This window comes from Stegostoma tigrinum, chromosome 22 (genome assembly GCF_030684315.1).
Source record: "Stegostoma tigrinum isolate sSteTig4 chromosome 22, sSteTig4.hap1, whole genome shotgun sequence".
Classification (NCBI taxonomy): domain Eukaryota; kingdom Metazoa; phylum Chordata; class Chondrichthyes; order Orectolobiformes; family Stegostomatidae; genus Stegostoma; species Stegostoma tigrinum.
In genome coordinates, this window is record NC_081375.1 from 27,671,212 (window position 1) to 27,691,408 (window position 20,197).

At 40.6% G+C, this 20,197-nt stretch overlaps 1 protein-coding gene across 4 annotated transcripts in view; it reads left to right on the plus strand.

Annotated features, from left to right (window-relative positions):
• The first annotated feature begins 8,141 nt into the window (after window positions 1-8,141).
• The window catches only part of LOC125463821 (monocarboxylate transporter 4-like), a 41,574-nt gene continuing 29,518 nt past the window's right edge, over window positions 8,142-20,197 (plus strand). For 2 of the 4 annotated variants that reach the window (XM_059653715.1, XM_048555571.2), the window contains exon 1: window positions 8,142-8,897. The gene's annotated coding sequence lies outside the window, so the exon portion shown is untranslated. Of the gene's footprint in view, window positions 8,898-17,204; window positions 17,366-20,197 lie in introns of all 4 variants that reach the window. The other 2 variants (XM_048555570.2, XM_048555569.2) reach the window with 2 other exon arrangements.

The following is a 20,197-nucleotide window of genomic DNA, read 5'->3' on the forward strand; positions in this document are numbered from 1 at the left end:
AGTTTTATCGAGTCTTTCTTGATAAATTATCGTACGTTCTTGCGTGGTGGAAAGGGAAATGGAAGACTGCTGATTCACAGCGCAGTGAGATGTATTTTACTATAAAAGGAATACACAACTCATTTATAGGCACTGGGTATTTCCTTCCATGTACTTTTTCTACAACGCCCGCAATAAATTACAACGACATTCCTGTTACACAAACTAGGAAAGTCGCGTGAAGTCAGAATGAATAAGCAAACAAGCAGAAAGGGAAGAACGAGCAAAGCAAATTTAATTCTTGAAATTTAACAAAGAAACAAAGGAAAAGACCGAGCGAAAGCACAAAGAGACAAACTAAACGTTGTGGTAAAAAGTGAAAGGATTTTTAAAAAAAGCTCCTTCAGAGAAATGCAAAGACAAGAAAAAAAGTTCTCATGATATGATTAATATTGACAAAACGACAAGTGTGTCATGAAAGGAAAGGGCGTAAACGATAGCAGTTCTTGCTGCAATCCTCTACTCATACTGCTAGATAATTTGCATAATTCGAGTTCGGTTGAAAGGCCACCGACCCAAAACGTTAAATCTTGTTTCTCTGCCCATAGATGCAGCCTGGCCTGCTAGGTACATGTAGCGCTTTCTGTTCTTTTTTCTTTGTCTTCTGGCACCTGTAGAATTCTGCTTTTGCAAATCATCGCAGTTACAACAATGGACCAGGTCCCGAGGAGGTGAAATCCAAGTTGTGGGACAACGTCATTTTAAAAACAAAGGACAGGGGAAAAAGTAAAAGAGAAATCATTGTAGCAGCTTTCGGATCTTCGAATTAGAAGGTTGCTGATGATGTCTTTCGTCTCCCTTTCAGTGGATGTAGAAGTTGCTGTTGCAAGGAGACATTGGAGTTTACCTGGCCAATGTTGTTCAAAAAAATCTAGTCGTCATCTCATTGCTGTTTGTTGGACTTTATTTGGTGGCACAAAAATGACTGCCATATTTGTCACAACACATTTATGGCATATTTAATGCCTCACCATACAGGACATCCTGATGTTGTGAAAGGCATCATAATGAAAGTTACCTTTTTCTTCATCAATTGGATGGATTCATTATTACATGAATTTTGCTTCTTTGTAGGTAACGCCACTTTTGTTACTCAATTTGCATGTAACAAAAAAAAGAGTTTGAAACAAAAACAGAAATAAGTGGACAAACTCAGCAGGTCTGGCAACATCGATGGAGATGGAAACAGAGTTAACATTTCAGGTCCAGTAACCCTTCTTCATAACTGGACCCAAAATATTGGCTCTGCTTTCTCTCCACAGATGTTGTAAGACCTGCTGAGTTTCTCCAGCTATTTCTATGTCTGTCTAGGATTTCTAGCATCAGTTCTTTTTATTATTTGAAAAAAGGTTTTCTCAACTCACTTTGTAAAGGAGATGTGTAGCTGTTTTAAAATCAGTTAATCAAATACCCCAAATTAAAACAGCTTCAAGGATGCCAGCCCCTTACAAACAAAATGTGTGTTTAAACCACACACTGGGAGATCCCTTTTCTCCCCAGGTGGATTGGTTGATCTCAAGTAAGACAACAGTAAAAGTGACACTGAAAGATTCAATATCTCTGAAATAGTGAGTGGGAAAACACTGTTGCCAGACCTTGTTCACTAACTTGTATTCCATGTAGGAATAAATACATATTTGGATATTGAATGAAGACAAGATTGACTTCAGCTGGAAGATCTCCCTCTGATCATGTTGACTGCCAAAGCTCGCAACCTTGACTCATACATGAAGAGTACATTTGCAGAATACTCAAGAGCAGCCTTGTTCGTGGTGCAGGGAGACCAACCCATGGAAGCAATTCCCATTCCACCTGAGGTCATCATGCAGGCCCCAACTTTGCAACCTCGCCTGCAGCCTGTTGACCCTCAGGTTAAATTAAAACACCAGTCACCTCTCTATTATGAGAGAACAGCCTATGGTCCCCTGGGACTATGTGACTTAGACTTCACCTCAACATAATTCAATGGCTTTGAGAGAACAGAACAAAATTGTAGGAAATGGGAATCAAGTTAAGAATTTCCCTTTTACTATTAGAATAATGAACTGGCTTTTTATTAAAATTACTTAGATTTTTTTACTTGGTATAAATGTCATTTAAATTGAATCACTAACAATGGACTTTGAAAATTAATAGTAAATGACTAGTGCAGACAGTTAGGGAGAACAGGCACTTTTTATAAACTGACAAAATAAAGCAGAAAGATTGGAGAATGCAGGGACAAAGACCCAGCTCATTGTCCAGCTACACTGTTAATTGCCCTGAATATATTAAAGACCTTGGTGTACAGGGTGTTGCGTTAGAATTTGCAGAAGTATTGTGTGATGTAAGGAGAATAGTATAGAATTTCAAGAGGACATAGACAAGTTGGTGGAATAGGTGGACAAATTATGGATGAATTCAATTCTGTAAGTATCAGTGATTCATTTTGGTAGGAAGAACACAGAAAGACACTACAAAATAAAAGGCAAAATTTTGAACAGGATGCAAGAATAGAAAAAACAGGGTATATCCGTATATAATTAATTGAAGCAGGCAAGACAGGTTGAAAGGGTAGTTAATAAAATAACTGGCATCCTAAACTTTATTAATGGTGGCAGGAGTATAAAGGATGTTATGTTAAACTTGTATAAAATACTGGTTCAGCTTCAACTTCAGCACTGTGAGAGAGATTGCAACAAAGATTCACATGAATGGTACTGGGAATGTGGAACTTCGGTTATTAATAAGATTGGAGATGTTGGGACTGTTTTCCTTTGAGAAAGGAAAGTTGACAGCAGATTTGGTAGAAGTGTATAAAATCAAGAGGGATCTGGACAGAGTAGAGAGGAAAAACTGTGGCTACACATGGAAGCAGAGTACAATCAAGAGCATACAGGCCTAAAGTATGTGACAAAAGAAGCAATAGAAGACAAAAAGAAACAAAAAAAATTTGATGAGGAGGAATTTCTTGCCTCAGAACAGAGTGAATCTGTGGAATTCTTTACCACAAAGGGCTGTTGAAGTTGGTTCATTAAGTATATTCAGGCTGAGATAGATTTTTAATAGAAACTGAATCAAAGCTTATAGGGAAAAAAACAGGAAAGTAGAGTTGAGGATTGTCAAATCAAAAGCAATCTCATTGAATGTAAAGTGGACTTGATGGGTTCAATGGTGTACTTCTGCTCTGAGGTTTTATGGTCCACACAGCAAATGGCTAAGAGGTGGAATTTACAGCCCGAAAGTATGTTGAAGGCAGGTGTAAGTGATGCATTCAATAAGGAATTGATTAATCTGAAAAAGAAGAATATGAAGGTTTTAGCTAACAGCCTGGGAGATGGTATTAATTACTTAATTGGCAAGCTGCTGGGTATAAAATCTCATTGTTCTCATTTCATGAAAGTAAAATGAGTCCAACAAAGCCCAATTGTGGGGGCCAACCTCCTGTTTTTCATAACACCTGAAAGATGTAATCAGAAAGGTGATGGTTACATTCTCTCTTGTTGGAAATTGTCATTGCCATGCATTTGTGTGGCATAAATGTTACTTGCCTGTTATTAGCCTAAGCCACGATTTTGTCCAGGTCTGGCTGCATTAGGACTCAGAACCTTCAGTCATTGATGAGGCTGTTTAGAGCTAGGACATTACCCCGGGAACTTCTGCAAAGGTGTCACTGAATTGAGATTAAGATCTCTCAAGTAATCAAGGCTGAATAGGTTTATAATTTCTGATATTGAAGTAGACACCGTGTGTAGATAATCTCAAAGCATATGACTGGCACAGGAGAAGAATACGCCAAAGACTGTCAATGCCAAAACAGAATGTCTTGTGACCCGACTGCAGATCTCAAGGAGTTCTGATGTTGACCTTTCAAAGTTGACCTTACCCATCATGCCATGGAAAAAGGAGATCACATCGAACAGCTTCTGTGGGCAGCTCTGCTCAACTGGCCGGATGTCTTGTTGACGTCAGCGAAGGCCACATATTCAGTTTTCCATTGTTCATGATATTTCTCTAGCAGCTGCTGGATTAAGACATTTGTAAATTTCTTGTCTTAAATCACACAGATTCAAGGTAGATGCGTTCTGTCAAGAACTTAAGTCTGGCAAAGGCAACATGGGCAAACCATTTTTTTAATGACCAGTAGGGAGAATACCCGATAATTGTTACAGCTGGAGTATTTGGTTAAATTCCTGATTGTCAAATGACAGGAAGAATATGAAGGCTTCAGAGAAGGTGCAGAAAAGATTTAAGGAATGATTGTAGGGATAAAGGACTTCAATTAAGTGGATGGATTAGAGAAGCTGGCATTGTTCACCAGAGATGGGCAGTTTGAAAGAAGATTTGATAAATGTGTTAAAATCATGACAGGCCTTGACACAGCAGATAAGGAGAAACTCTTCCCATAGGGAGAAACATGGGGAGATAATAGCCTAGTCATATTATTGCAAGAGTATTAATCCAGAAGCTTATGTTCTGGGGACCCAGGTTCAAATCCCATCACAGCAAATGGTGGAAGTTGAGTTCAATAAAATATAATCTGGAATTAAGAATCTAATGACAACCATGAACCTATTGCTGATCGACCAGAAAAACACATCTGGGTCACTCATATCCTTCAGGCAAGGAAATCTACCATCCTCACCTGGTCTTACCTATATGTGACTCCTGACCCACTGCAATGTGGTTGATTTTCAACTGCCTTCTGAAATGGTCTAGCAAGCTACTCAGTTAAATCAATTGCTACAAAGCCTCAACCTTTAGCATATAGACTGCAGTGTTTCAAGAAGGCAACTCATCACCATTTTCTCAAGGACAGTTCAGGACAGGCAATAAATGCTGGTGAGCCAACAATGCCCATGGCCCACGAATGAAAAAAAAAGTATCAATTGAGAATCAGAAAACACTTTTAAGGTGAATGGCAAACAATAACAGGAGGTCAAATCTTTTAAATCAGCCAATGGTTAGGATCTGAAACACTGTCTTGAAAGTTTGGTGAAGGCATATTCAATTACTGCTGGAAAGAAGAGTTTGATAGACATTTTAAGACAAAAAAAAATCTGTCTGTACTACAGGAGACGGCAAGGGAGTGGCACTAACAGCATTGCCTGTGCTGAGAATAGCACAGACATGATGAGCTGAATGGCCTGATTCTGTTTTATAAAAGTTCTATTATTTCATGATTTCCAACCTCTGGTCTCATTACCCTAAAAATCTAGTTTGTAATTTTATATAACTCCCTGTCTTAAAGTAAAACCAGAATCAAATTCTCAATATTCAAACTATTTGTTTCAAAAACCATCAGTTCTGTTCATAACAGTAACTAATTTTCATGAATCTACTTTCCACAATTGCACTGTATTTCACAGGCTGATGGAAAATGTCAAATCTATTGAATGTGTCAGTAGATTAACAAGTACAAGCAGACACAATTCTGACGTCTGATCATGAGAAACATAATGAACTCACAGACCACTGCCGATATCCCCCATCAACCATGTAGGCTATATATCTTGTATATGAAAAATACAAAAGTTGGGAGTAAACCAGAAAATGTAATTGCCAAAAAAGCTTTCTGAAATCTACAGTTTCACTTTCTGAAATTCCTACAAATATGAAACCATGGCTTTAAACTAAGAAGACTAAGGTTTTGGAACAGCCTTGCTGTAAATCATGCTTTTCATCCATGGTGGATGTGCAGGAATACAAACATATAAATTAGCTGCAGAATTGGGCCACAAGGCCCCTCAAGCCTTTTCTGCTGTTTAGTAAGATCATGGCTAATGCGATTATGATTTCAACTCCACATTCCAATAACCAGTGGCTCTCTTTGAATATTTATGGGCAACAGATATTAAATTATAGAAATTGTTATTCTTGTGCCATTCCTGAATTGACTGTGTATGACAAATATTTTTGGAAGAAGTCACTGAAGCTTGTCTGCTGCCAACTGCGCAAGTTTCCTACTCAATGAAAATGGAGAAACACTAATCCCCTAAACAATTAGGTCAACCTAATTAACCGGAATTAGGAGACAGCTGAACATTTGAAATATGAAGTGGGCATCAAAGTGTTTACTCAGTAAAATGATGCTGGAGAATTCAAGGAGTGAAATGCTTTAAGGCAGGGAACATAAGCCCCATGCTATGAATCAAGGAGAGAACTAACAGCACTGTTGGTTAGTTGGCATCCATGAAAGTACTGGACATATCAAGCAAGGGAAGAGGTAAAAACAAGAGTTAGTATTTCAAGTCCAGCATAATTTTCCTTTGGAACTCCAGTTCTCAATGATGAGATCAAGTTCAGGTAAAAGGTCAGAAGGACTGATCGAGGTGGAGAAGCCATTCTGAAGACTGACAAAAGGATCTGTGGGGCTGGATTAGAAGAAGTGGCATGAAGGCAGATTACAGAAGAATTCAGTTACATGTCATGCCTGAATTTTTTTCAGGTGGCAGTGTAAAATTATGACCTTTGCTGAGCACAGATTATTCAGCATCAACCAGGGGTAGGTCAAGGAGTGTAGCAATTAAATGACAAGACAGGGGATTGCAAGAAGGGATGGAGTTGGAGAGGAAGGGAGGTAATTAGAACTCCAGAGGGGCATCAGTACCTGGGAATTTCTGGAACTTGCATTCTTTAACTCCTGAAAAGAAGAGAATTTTTCTTTGTTTAAGCATTGAATGAGACAAAGAACAAAATGGATTTGGACACCGGGACAGCTTTGAGATATTGGGAGGTGGTGCTGATGAAGAGAGAAGCTGAGAGTGTGCATGTGGTGGTGCATAGCATTGAATGTGGATCTGAAGATGTGGCAGAAACAGTTGTTTTAGGAATGTTGCATGTATCAGAGATTGCTGTAATCTTGGGTGGGTTTGAAACATAAAGGATGGAACTTCAACTGGAAACTGTGTGGGGTATGGTGAAGCCAGAGAGTTACTGAAGAAGGGGATGTAGCTGTGAAAGTAACTTTTGACACTTTATCAAACATTAGAAGGAAAGTAGAAAGTAATGAAGGTGAACAAGCTGAAAGATTATAACAGAAATCCTACCAGAGTCAATGGCAGAGCTTTTTAAAAATGAGCACACAAGGTGAAATGGCAGTGAGTTAAACACTCAAGTAAAAGCAAAATGCTGTGAATGCTGGAGTTCTGAAATAAAAATGGCAAGTGCCGGAGGAACGCAGCAGATCTGACAGCCATGCTGGAGTCAAACAAACCTGTTTTTCTCTGAACAGGTGTGTTGAGTTTCTCCAGCACTTTCTTTTCTTGTTATTGTCCAGGGTCTTTGGGGATTCACTCTAACATTCCCCTCAAATAAAATTGCCACAGATGATTGGTAAAATAAGACGAGTGCATCATGTAAATTACTGGGTAGCATTGACCAACATAAATTTGTTTGGATAATGAAAGACCAGTTGGACATTGAGTAATACTTCTTCCTATCCATTTACACCATTATGTTGACAGTATAGACTCTGCTGGCTATGTACATACAGTTGTTTGCTCCTTGTATTCATGTAAAGCCAGCTGTACAATAGAATTCTAAAATATTGTAACAATTCCACACTGTATTTCTCTATGACTCTAATATTGCTAATGTTCTGAAGGAATTTGCTCTGGCAGATCAGTCACTGGCTTGCTTCACTGAGTAACACTGGGTGAGAGGGTATATTTTATCTAACTGTAGCCTGGAAGCTGGAAAGCGTAAACATTGATTATCGTTACGATATTGACAGCTACTACCTGGGTTAGCTGGGTGGTGGATATTATCTGGAAGATTTATGTAGAAGATAGCACAGCTGGGTCATTTTTACCTCCTATAAATTTTGGCATCCAAGGGCTTAGCTCAGTCGAACCCTAGGAACTTTACCTGGCGTGCTAATAGGTAACATTGCTGTAGATGATATAGTTTGGAATCACCATATATTTCTGTCAGTGCATTCCTATTTCACTGGGGAGAGAAAATGCTCATTAGCAGAATGACCGAATTGTTAAAGGTTAGAAGGAGGTTAGTAACAAATCCATTCAGTGCCAACATGTGACACTGAACTTCCAACAGCGTGTCACTTTAATTCCTCATCTTGCTCCCACTCTAACCTCTCTGTCCTCAGTCTCTTGCAAAATTCCAGTGAAGCTCAACAAAACCTGGAGGACCAGCAGCTCGTCTTTCATTTACATAAATTACAGCCTTCTGCACTCAAAGTTCAATGATTCCAACCCATTTTGTTTCCCTTCTTCAATTTAAATTCCACCATCTGCCGTGGCGGGATACGAATCCAGATCTTGAGGAAGGATCACCGGACCCGAAACGTTAACCCTGTTTCCTCCTCCACAGGTGCTGCCAGACCTGCTGAGCTTTTCCAGCAACTTTGTTTTTGTTGCAGCGAAAATACCACTAGGCAATTGCCTCCCCACGTCCGGAAGTAGCGCCATTAAGCTTTCATTTTATTTCTGATCTTCCTCAGATGTATATGGAAGGGAGGGGTAAACAAGTTCCGCCAGAAAGTTGTCTGACTTGCTCCAAACTCATGATTGTATGAGTGCATTATATGTGACAAGTGGCGGAAGTATGGGCCTTTTGTCTCTGTGTGTGCGTGTCTCTCTCTCTCTCTCTCTCTGTCGCTTTCTGAAGAATTTCTCTTCTGTTTATCGCTCGAACGAACGGACAGCGTTTGTTCTGAATAGTTGAGACGATCATTGGGGCCGGGAGCAGATCCCATTGAGAGGTATGGGAAATGAACGGTCCGGCCACTAAGACCCAGCGGAACCAGCTGCGAGCACACGGCTTGACGCAGCAGTGTGAATAAGAGCGGAGCGTGGCGAGAGCATCATCGGCAGCCAGATCTCATCGTGTCGGGAGCAACAATTTAAAACCTCAAGGTAAGGACCTGCAGCCTATAAATCCATAACTCGAGAATACATTGTGGTCATCTGTGTTACCTTTTCTAAGACAAATGCCACAAAGGGGGGTATATTGTGGAGGGTGCCTCATCAATATCTTAAATTATACTCAGTATTCGAAATTCACGTTTAAATCCGTCTTTCATGTGAGCAGGTCTGTACATCTCCGGTGAGATGCGCTACATAGATATGTATATGTATTGATGATATGTATTCTGGATCCTCGCTCTTTTATTAAAACCTTAAATTTGGAGGTTACTGACAGCAGCATTGTCTAACAGATGAAATACCATGGCCCACATCCTCGATTTTTTTTCCCTTCACCCCACCACCAAAAAAAAAATCGCATTTAGCAGGGCGTTGAGGTGAGATGTGGGCTCCGGCGACCAAATTGTGACTATATTTTGATGATAATATGCAAGGTGGATGTTTTTTTTTAAATTGGTAAGTGGGTTCGTCTCACGGGAAGGTGACCACGAGCATCTTACACAACGTGCAAATGGCGAGGTGTTGGTTCCGGGAGCCAGAGGCCGGTAGAAATACTCGCTGCTCCTTACAAATCGTCCGTCTTTGTTAATGTGGGCACCCCTCCCCTCCCCTCCCCTCCCTATGGGCTGGTGGTCACAGTGCTGAACGACCCGAGGAGGAAATGGCCGGAGAAGCGTTTGTTTCATTGAATTTGACCCAGCTCAGCACAGCATGGTCTCGATGCTCGCCTGTGCTAAACTGCAGAATGTCTCTCCGCAAACTTTAAAAAAGTATCTACCTTACACTGTCTTTCTGCGAAGACTTAATCCGATGGAGTACACGGAAAAAAGCTGCGACAACTAGAACCCTCAAGTAAAACTACTTCCACTACAGAACGCTTTTTAGTAAAATAACGATTTGATTTGTAAAGTGCTTGACCTGTTTAAGTATTCGCATCATTTGATTACATTACTGCCTTGTGGTTCCTCCGAGGCGCCCATTGTCCTGACTGGCCCGGGAAAAAAAATCAATGGCATTGTTTTAGCGTGGAGATAGAAGGGGTTCATTTCTGTCTGTTTTTCTCTCGATAGATTGAAAACACTTTACAGGTGTAATGGACTGAAAAAGCTCTCCGATCAACTGCTATCCCAATTTATAAACCCTTTTGCCTAGCAGACTGGCCAGTGGGAGACGAGCCGTGAGCGTGTTTCCCAGGGCCACCCATTGATTTTGCTGTGTTTGATGTGAAAGCTCTCAGCTTCGACTTCCCCCCCGCCCCTGTCACACAAACACTGCAGCTCGGTGCTGCTAGGGAGATTGAAACTGCGTCCTTGTGTAAGGAGACAAAAAGCCCGACCAAGTCATCCCCCGGCTCGGTTTATCTCCGTGTATTTCCGCTTTCCTGCTGTAATTCACCCCGCCCCCGCCGCCGGATTACTCATGATTCTCGGGGAGACAGAGCACCCTTCACCGCCTCATTCTTTCAGGTCACGTCTCTCACGTCCTCTTGCAGGCGATGATGCTTTTGTTCCTCCTTTTTACCTCTTACTCGCCCTCCCTCTCTGCCACCTGAACACCGGCTAGCCTGGGGCTGACCAGCATTTCTTTCTCATTCCGTTAACAAGTATCTGCAGGGATGGCGAATTAAAACGAGGAGGAAAAAAAGACTCTATTTGTATTAACACGGAGCAATCTGAAGATGAGCGCGTGGTTACAGACACCTTCGCTGTTCTCAGACATACCTGAACAGTCGTGCAGAAAACAGTTTTCAGGCTTTTAACGTGTGGGAAAGAAAATGCATTTTATAAAACCCGTTCTGAAGATGGGTCACTGGACCCGAAACGTTAACCGTGCTTTCTCTCCACAGATGCCGCCCAGATTTTGCTGAGCTTCTCCAGCAATTTTTTTTTGTTTTTTTTGTAAAGCGCCTTGATTTTTAAAACGGTCAAACCGTCTTCCCAACGGCGTTTCAAAGCCACGTCGCACCACGACACCGTGTTAATTTGATGTGACTAGGTAGTCAGGCTGAAAAACAAACCCGAAACGGCTGCGGATGCTGTAAATCGGGAACAAAAACAGGAGTTGCTGGTAAAGTTCAGAGGGCCTGGGCAGCACCTGTGAAGAAAACATCTGAGGAAGGGTCACCGGATCCGAAACGTTAACTCTGATCTTTTCTTCGTAGATGCTGCCAGATTTCCAGTTCTTTCTGTTTTTGCTAGTCATGCTGTGAACACTAGAGCTTACTTGTTTAAAGTCAAACCGGTACAATATGATCAACCATGAATGAACTGAAAATTTATAAAATTTGGACCATATTAACATCATGACATCAGTTTGGCTGTAGGCTATGGTATAACTGAGTCAATCCTTGTTGACATACTGGATAAACAGTTTCTTCATTTCAGGGTAATAAATTCATGGGCCTCCTGCAGTGCCACAATGATACCACCCGAAAGTTGCAGGAACAGCAACTCATATTCCGCTTGGGAACCCTGCAGCCTAATGGTATCAATGTGGACTTCACCAGCTTCAAAATCTCCCCTTCCCCCACCGCATGCCAAAACCAGCCCAGTTCGTCCCCTCCCCCCACTGCACCACACAACCAGCCCAGCTCTTCCCCTCCACCCACTGCATCCCAAAACCAGTCCAGCCTGTCTCTGCCTCCCTAACCTGTTCTTCCTCTCACCCATCCCTTCCTCCCACCCCAAGCCGCACCTCCATCTCCTACCTACTAACCTCATCCCACCTCCTTGACCTGTCCGTCTTCCCTGGACTGACCTATCCCCTCCCTACCTCCCCACCTATACTCTCCTCTCCACCTATCTTCTTTTCTCTCCATCTTCGGTCCGCCTCCCCCTCTCTCCCTATTTATTCCAGAACCCTCACCCCATCCCCCTCTCTGATGAAGGGTCTAGGCCTGAAACGTCAGCTTTTGTGCTCCTGGGATGCTGCTGGGCCTGCTGTGTTCATCCAGCCTCACATTTTATTATCTTGGATTCTCCAGCATCTGCAGTTCCCATTATCACTCTTCATTTCAGGGAATTGGTTTGATCAAGCAGCAATAATGGAATATAGAAGATCAGATCATAGAATCCCTACATTATGGAAACAGGCCAGTCAGCCCAACAAGAGCATCCCACCCTGACTCATTCCCCCATAGCTGCATTTCCCCATGTCTAACCCAAACATCCCTGGACACTATGGGCAATTTAGCATAGCCAATCCACCTACCCTGCATGTCCATGGACTTCGGGAGGAAACCCACACAGACACAGGGAGAATGTGCAAACTCCATACAGACAGTCGCCCAAAGGAGGAATCAAACTCAGGACCCTAGTGCTGTGAGGCTGTAGTGCTAACCACTGAGCCATTGTACTGCCCCATGTTTGTGTATGTCTTGCCAGTTATGGAATAGTTTGGGTAACTCACGTTCCATAATCATAAACTTTGCCATATACTGTCATAGCTCTGCATAATAAATATATAATTTTGTTTCTCTGAATTCAAAAAATCTTTTTATTGAAGTAGTGACGTGAAAATGGTAGACAATGGACAACAGAAAGCAGCAAGTGTCTCGTCATCCAACTGTTTATAACCTGAAATAAAATGCTAAAAATGGATTTCTCAGTTTCTTAATAAATTAAATGTTTTCAATATATATAAATTTATTTTAAAATGTGTCTACCGATACCTGTATGCCTATGAAAATTATCTTAATTTGGAGATCATTCTAGAAGAGGTATAATTGTGAAGACAGTCAAACCAGCCTCAGTATTCCAATATGAGCATATGCTGGTTCTGTGGACAATGATGGTTTTGACATAATTATTTTAAAGCCAATATTAAAGCTAGCAGAAGACATTTTTTTTCCCCCACTGAACTACCTTGGAGTTTCTGTGATCTTTTGCACTGGCCTGGATTGAGCTGATAAAACTACTGGAAAGGCTACTTCAAGAAGATACACAGCCTGTGAGGTATTTATTATACAACAGTAATAAGATTAATAAACAAGCAGTTTACTAATGCCAGCTTGCCTGAGCATTATTTTGCTGTCTTGGAGTCCCAAAGTCTGTTCTGCCTTATGTGTAGAAACATGGTGAGTGTAATGTTTGCCATTACCAGAAAAAATATTGGCATATGTATGCCAGCTTCCATGACCTCAGGATGACTGAGGCACTGATAGCCAATGGCATACTTTACAAATGTAGTCACAATAGGGGACATAGAAACCAATTTAAACACTAACAACAATAATAAATGACCAGATCTTCTGATTTTAGGCACTGTTTGTGAGATAACTGGAAAAAGGCCTTTGTCTAATTGAACAAGGAGTGTAGGTTTGTTTCCTACTTCATTAGTGATGCTAAGTCTCTGTTAAATGTCTCATCTGAAGGACAGTTCCATCAGAACTGCAAAGAAGCATGAACCTAGATTATGTGCTCAACATAAAGCACTTGAACTTTAACACATGCTTTTCTAACCTGGAAGTGAGAATTTTGGGACAGAGCCAAGGTTGACAAAAAAGCACTGTTTATTAGGTTGCATCAGACCAAAAATAGATTTCCACTTGGGTAGAGGATAATGTGACACACACTCTGAAATTGGGATTTATTTTCAGGGCATGCTGCGCTTAAACCTGAGGACCACCCTACGCAAACTCCCAATTTCTCCAACATGCCACTTTTTAACTCATCTAACTCTGTTCCATAGGGTGGGCAAAATGTTCATCCACTCTGCCACCAAATATTGATTTCAGAATCCTGGTTCATAATAATTTCTAGACCACAGCCACCTTTTACATAGAACAGTACAACACAGTCAGGCCCTTTGGCCCATGATGTTGTGCCAACCACATTTGCTGATAGCATTTATAAGTGCTGTTTGTTGCTTATACCTCTGCTTTTCCGACTCCAATCCTTTCTTCCACTGCACCAGAATGATACAATTTTGAGTAATCATGCCCCCAAGTTGTGACTTGTGACTTTTAAAAAAAATTTTGTCTCTCACTAAACCCCTGATACTTCACTTTCCAATTTGGAGAAATATGCTGCTTAGGGTCAGTTTTTTTAAACTTCCTGCTCAGGCCCTGGTGCTGTGCAACTGTGGAACATTTTCTATGAAGTGCAAATTGCACTTTGCTGATTGATCAGCAGACTAGTAAAGCGTAAGTGTCATATTGTTGCCTCCACTGGTGTTGTACAGCAATGAAATGTCGCCTCTAAATCAGATGACATTTTTCCACACAATGTTATGAAAAGTGCAGGATCCTCTAATGCATTGTACCATTATTTTAAAGGTTGCACAGTTATTAATTGTTCAAACCAGTAAGAAAAATACTTGCATCTAAACTCTGTTAAATATGCTAAACAATTGTCTCTTTGACTTTATCATCTCCCATGCCTTGGCTGTGTCCGTTATGTAATTCTCTGAACACTCATATGTTGCACTGTCCACTCTCCAACCCTTTCTCAATCTGACCTCCTGTATTCTGTCCTTGGGGAAAACAAAAACTCTTATCCCAATTCTCTTAGAACTACACTTTCAAAATCCCAAATGTATAGTCTGTGGCTGTCCACTCATCACAATTTCTGCAGCTACTATAAACTGTCCTTTTTAGACCTTTCTCTCCTGTCATATTTATCCCCTCCAGAACAAGTACAAGGAGCTCACAAACTTTCTGTCACTAACTTTAAGACCATCCACCTAACAACCTTATCTGCTTCCCTCAGTCCACTGGACCAAACATCTTTTTAAAATTCTCTCTGAACTTTTGTGTTTAGTTTTGCGTGTCTTCCCTCATGCATTTACCTTTTTTAGGTGACCTTCGTTTGATTTTCTTCCTATTAAGCTTCAACGTTACTAGCTGTAACCCACCTTCTAACCGTACAATGTCTTATCCTCAGCTTCATGCTGGTTTGGAATAACAACTCTCTCCTCAGGTATTCCAATAGCAGCTTCCCAACCGTTCAAATCTGCCATTGTTTGTAACCCCTCCTAAAAGAGTCATGACCATTCATCACTACAAGCCCTGTCTCCGATCTCCCTTACCTTTCCAAAGTCTTGAAACATATTGTCTCCCACTACGTGAATTACTCCAGATGCGAAATCAGTCAGATTCTCTTAGCAGCAACTGTACCAAAACAGTTGCAATTGACACATTTTATCTGATGGACAATGATATACTGTCTCTCCTTATTAACTTGTCTGTAGTCTCCGATCACACCATCCTTCTCCAAATCCATGGTACTATATAGCAAGGTTGGACTCTTTGTTCCATTCTTAACAATCCAGTGGTAGCCAGAGAACCATTTGCTATGGGTGTTCTTCTCACTCCTGAACCATTACCTCCACCTCTAATATCTCCAAAAGATGTTTCCCTGCTGCTCTAAACTTGCTGCCCTTTTAGTCACATCTGAAAACAGAGCATCAATATTTGCATGGATGCTGATGAAAACTAATTCTACCTCTTTTTTTATTACTTTCTTTGACTCTTCCAGTGTCACACTTCTGCACATACAGCAGTGAATGTCAGCTCAGAAGTCTCTTCCAATTAGTTTTGGAGATATGTTTCCTTCAGTTCCCAGCTAAAAAGGTATTCTTAGCCATTGATTCCATCTCCATCTGGCAACTCTGTTTTGAGGATAAATATAACTTTTCAGAATCCTGGTGTCCTAACTAATCCAGAAATGAGTATCAGAAAAAACTGTGCCATCAAAATATCAAAATTGCACTTCTGTAACAAAGTGTGACTCCATCCTTATCTCAGCTCAGCTTCTGCAGAAATTCTGATCCATGTCTATGATATCTCTAGACTCAACTGTTCCAATGCACCCTGGTTGACCTGTCATTCTGTACCATTTGCAAACTCAGAAGTTATCCAAAATCAGCTGCCTATGTCTCAATCTGCACTAAATTTCATTCAAAATTGCATTGACTCATCACCCCTGTGGTTGCTTACTGACTTTGAGTTAATCAATGCTTCAATTTTGACATTCTCACCTGTATATTCAAATGTAGTTTTCTGCACTAAGTTCAACACAGATAGTTGTAGGGAAACATGATTGACGTAGGCACTTAAGCAGGCCAATGTAATTACATGCCCAGATCTTGCAATGTGTTGCATCATTCTTCTTTTCAAACATTTCCCAATTTGACCTTTCCTTTCTCTAACTTCCTTTAGCTCCACACACTTTAATATGTCAAATTTCCTCCAATTGTGGCCAAGAAGTTTTTCTCTAAACCTCTCCTTTCTCTTCTCCTTTTTTAAAGATATCCTTAACCTACTTTTTGACAAAATCTCTGGTAATCTGCTCCCCTATTTTGTATTATGGCTTGATGCCAGTATTTCTCTGATATAGCTCTTGTTTTGTGCTTGAAGTGATTTACTATGTTTTAAGGTGATATATAAACACGAGCTGTTATCTAAGCGAGCCAAGACTTATGTCCAACTGTTAGGACTGAAAGCATCAACATTTTTGGGTTTGGCTAACTCAGTTAGTTGGATGACCACTTAGTGCTGCAGAGTGATGCCAACAATGTGGGTTAAATTCCTGACTGGCTGAAGTTACCATTGAAGGAAGCTCCTTCTCAACATCTCTTTTCACCTGAAGTATGCTCACCTTCAGGTTAAGAAACTACTCACGCAGGTTTGCAGTAATTTGTTCAATGATAAAAATGTCAAATCTTTTATGACATGCATATTACTGTCCTTGTACACAATTCTTTAGAAGCTCCTTGAAGGCCCATGAACAAATCCAATTAGCAAAAACTTGTGATAACAAGGTGTCGAGCTGACTGAACACAGCGAAGCAGCACTAGAGGAGCAGAAAGTCTGACATTTCGGGCCTAGACCCTTCAGAAAAAGGCCCAAAATGGCAGCCTTCCTCTTCTTCTGATGCTGCTTGGCCTGATGTGTTCATCCTGCTTTACACCTTGTTATCTCAGATTCTCTAGCATCTGCAGTTCCTACTATCTCTGAAGCAAAAACTTGTACTTGTTGTTAATTTGATTTGAGAATGTGGCAGTGTTATGTCTGGGCCAACCTACTGTGACGTTTTTCTTTTGAGAAAGGATGCAATGGATCACACAACCTCTTGACACAAAAAAGTCCATAATTGTTTAAGCTGGCTTTGCCAATTTTACATGAGTTATATGTGCAACCAAATGCGCCCCCCCCCCCCCCCCCCCCAAACTTTAACAGTTAACTCGTATATTGCAGTGCATAAGTTCTCCTCCTCTGGCTCAATTTTATTGGTGGACTCTGATCATATTTTTTATATATTATTAGTTCACTGTATGTTAACATTTGTTGAAATCTAGGTTGAGGTGCTGATTTCCTGATCGGACGTTTCCAGGAAGCACTCACAAGGAACGTTGGCTGGGAAATTGTCAGCCAATTCGCCTTGGTTTTCTGCCCACATGAATTAATGAATGAAGAAAAAGGGGTCTGTCAGCCCACATTTAAGTTATCAAAGCTAGAGGTAAGTTTTACTGTTCAGAGAACCAAATTGGAAAAGGAGATCATATTATTCAGTTCCATACTTTCTAGTTGGAAATAGTATATGATTAGTATATGATTAGTATAACTATATATGCAAAACCTAACTCACCAATTAAGAGTGGGTTACTTTACATAGCACTAAGTGTGTGGTTTGAGACAATTTCATTAACTGTGTAGAGTTAAAGTTGAAGCAGCGTTTTCTGAAGTTTGAAATGTGTTACTTGCTATCAAACGGCATAGGCTGCATTTCTTTATAGTAGCTACAGGATTCTATCATTTAAAATATGTCTGTAGCCTATATGTTGCCACACTTGAAAGTGGTTTAGGTGCCTACCACATTTTGCATGAAAATTACATTACCTGACTTGACCAGCTGAGACTTTATTATTTACTTCACTATGTGCAACAAGGAAATGCAAATCTCATATTTTGCAAATCACTAGCTCAGGATGAAGATGGCATGGAAACTAGCAATCCACTACATACATTATGTCTGACCCACAATGCAAATTACTGGGGTGATTGGTGATCCTTTGACAGTGACAGTGAGCTGTTGGAATGTTGCCATGAGTATGAAAGGCCTCATTTACTTAAAGTAATTAGAAGAATAGTTTCATTCATTTTCTGAGATTAAATTCCAAATTCAGAGGAGAACAGAATCCTGGAGACAGTGTTATTGTTTCTATGTAGTAAGTACAATTATTTTAATGTGTTCCAGACTATAGACTCTGATAAGAGATACAAAATGTGGAGCTGAATGAACACAGCAGGTCAATCAGCATCTCAGGAGCACAAAAGCTGACTTTTCGGGCCTAGACCCTTCATCAGAAATGGGAGAGGGGGAGAGCGTTCTGAAATAAACAGGGAGAGAGGGGGAGATGGATCGAAGATGGACAGAAGCGAAGATAGGCGGAGAGGAGACAGACAAGTTAAAGGGGTGGAGATGGAGCCAGTAAAGGTGAGTATAGGTGGGGAAGTAGGGAAGGGATAGGTCAGTCTTGGGAGGACGGACAGGTCAAGGAGGCGGGATGAGGTTAGTCGGTAGGAAATGGGGGTGCGGCTTGAGGTGGGAGGAGGGGAGAGGTGGGAGGAAGAACAGGTTCGGGCGGCGGGGTCGAGCTGGGGTGGTTTTGGGCTACAGTCGGGGGAGGGGAGATTTTGAAGCTTTTATTGGTTCTGCATTAAAGTTTTAAAAAAATCTAAATTCAAAATTCCCAAGAAAATTTGACATACAGCCTAAGCAGCTGATGTTTTTAGTTTTGCTTAATTGATGCAGCCACCATGATGTTTTTGAGATCAATTACTTTTTATTAAACATGCCACAGCAATACTATTTTACTGTATGCGTACTGCATACAATTCAAGATGATCTTGCTAGTTACCAGATATTATGTTATCCACATATTACATCAGAACAGTAATTGGGACTTGTAGCATTCATATAATATGAAAGCATTGATACAAGGACACTGAAAATGCCCGCATTTAGATATTTTTGTGAGATTATTTATTTTTTTGAGGATGCGCCTTGTAATGTAGTTATACTGGCACTTGCTGAGGCGTCGACCTGTGCAGTTTTGACTTGTATTAGGTGAGATATGGGGTTAAACCAATTGGTAGATGAATTGATTTGTATCGCACAAAAGGTTTTCATGACGATGATTGTTGTATACAATGTCACTAGCTGCTCAGAGACTTGTTCATAAGCAGGCTTCTTATTAGGGTTATCAAGGTGTAGAGCAGGATGAACACAGCAGGCCAAACAGCATCAGAGGAGCAGGAAAGCTGACGTTTTAGGTCTAGACCCTTCGGAAGCTGCTTGGCCTGCTGTGTTCATCCAGCTCTACACCTTGTTATCTCAGATTCTCTAGCATCGGCAGTTCCTACTGTCTCTGTATCAGCTTCTTATTGGGGTTAGTGGTATTAGACAGTTGCAATAGGATCACAGAAGTGGTGTTATCTAAACTGTCATTATCCATTCTCATGTTACTAATTTTTAGGCTGCTCACTAGGATTTTAAATTTTGATTACTTTCAAACTACCCAACACACAGTGCACAAACAGAATGAAGCTGAAAAGTTCAATGAAAGGACCACATAAGTAAACAATGCTCAGCGAGGTATTTGGCATTATTTTAAATGTTCACATTGAGTTTCAAATAAATGCTAGGTGCCATTAACTAATGCCAAAGAAAGATGCATTAGCCATAGATGCTTTGGCTATCTGCATGCATCATTTCTGAGCAGCTGCTGGAGAGTTTGTGATGCAACAAGCTCTCTTTTGATTTCAGTTTGAACTCTTAAAAACATATGTTTTTCTTTCCAACAATCATTTGCAGATTTTAACTTTGCAACTCATTTATCAATCAATTCTGAATTCTAAAGTGGTTAATGAGATTAGTTGTACTAAAAATTTTCAGTGGCACTATGCACCAAACTGAATATTTGTATTAGCGATTCAGCAGGCTGGTGTCGATTGACACTAGCAATGAGAGGAGAAACATTTGTACCTGAGATACTATAATCTTCACAATCATCATTGTCCAATTAAGGATGAATAGTTCACCACAGAGTGAAAAGTTTGACGAATGCATTACGTAGTTCACTGTATAATGAGCAGTATTGGCAGAGGTTTTGAATAAGCTGCATCTTTCTCTCAGTTGCAGATTAAAGAAACTGGCCAGGATTCAACCCAAAATTTACTTATTCATTTTTTTTGCTAAAGACACGTTTACATAGTTCTCACTTCATTTAGTTTATTTCTTTTATCTAATTTCTTACATGCCCCTTGACCGCACCTGCACCGGCTGCAA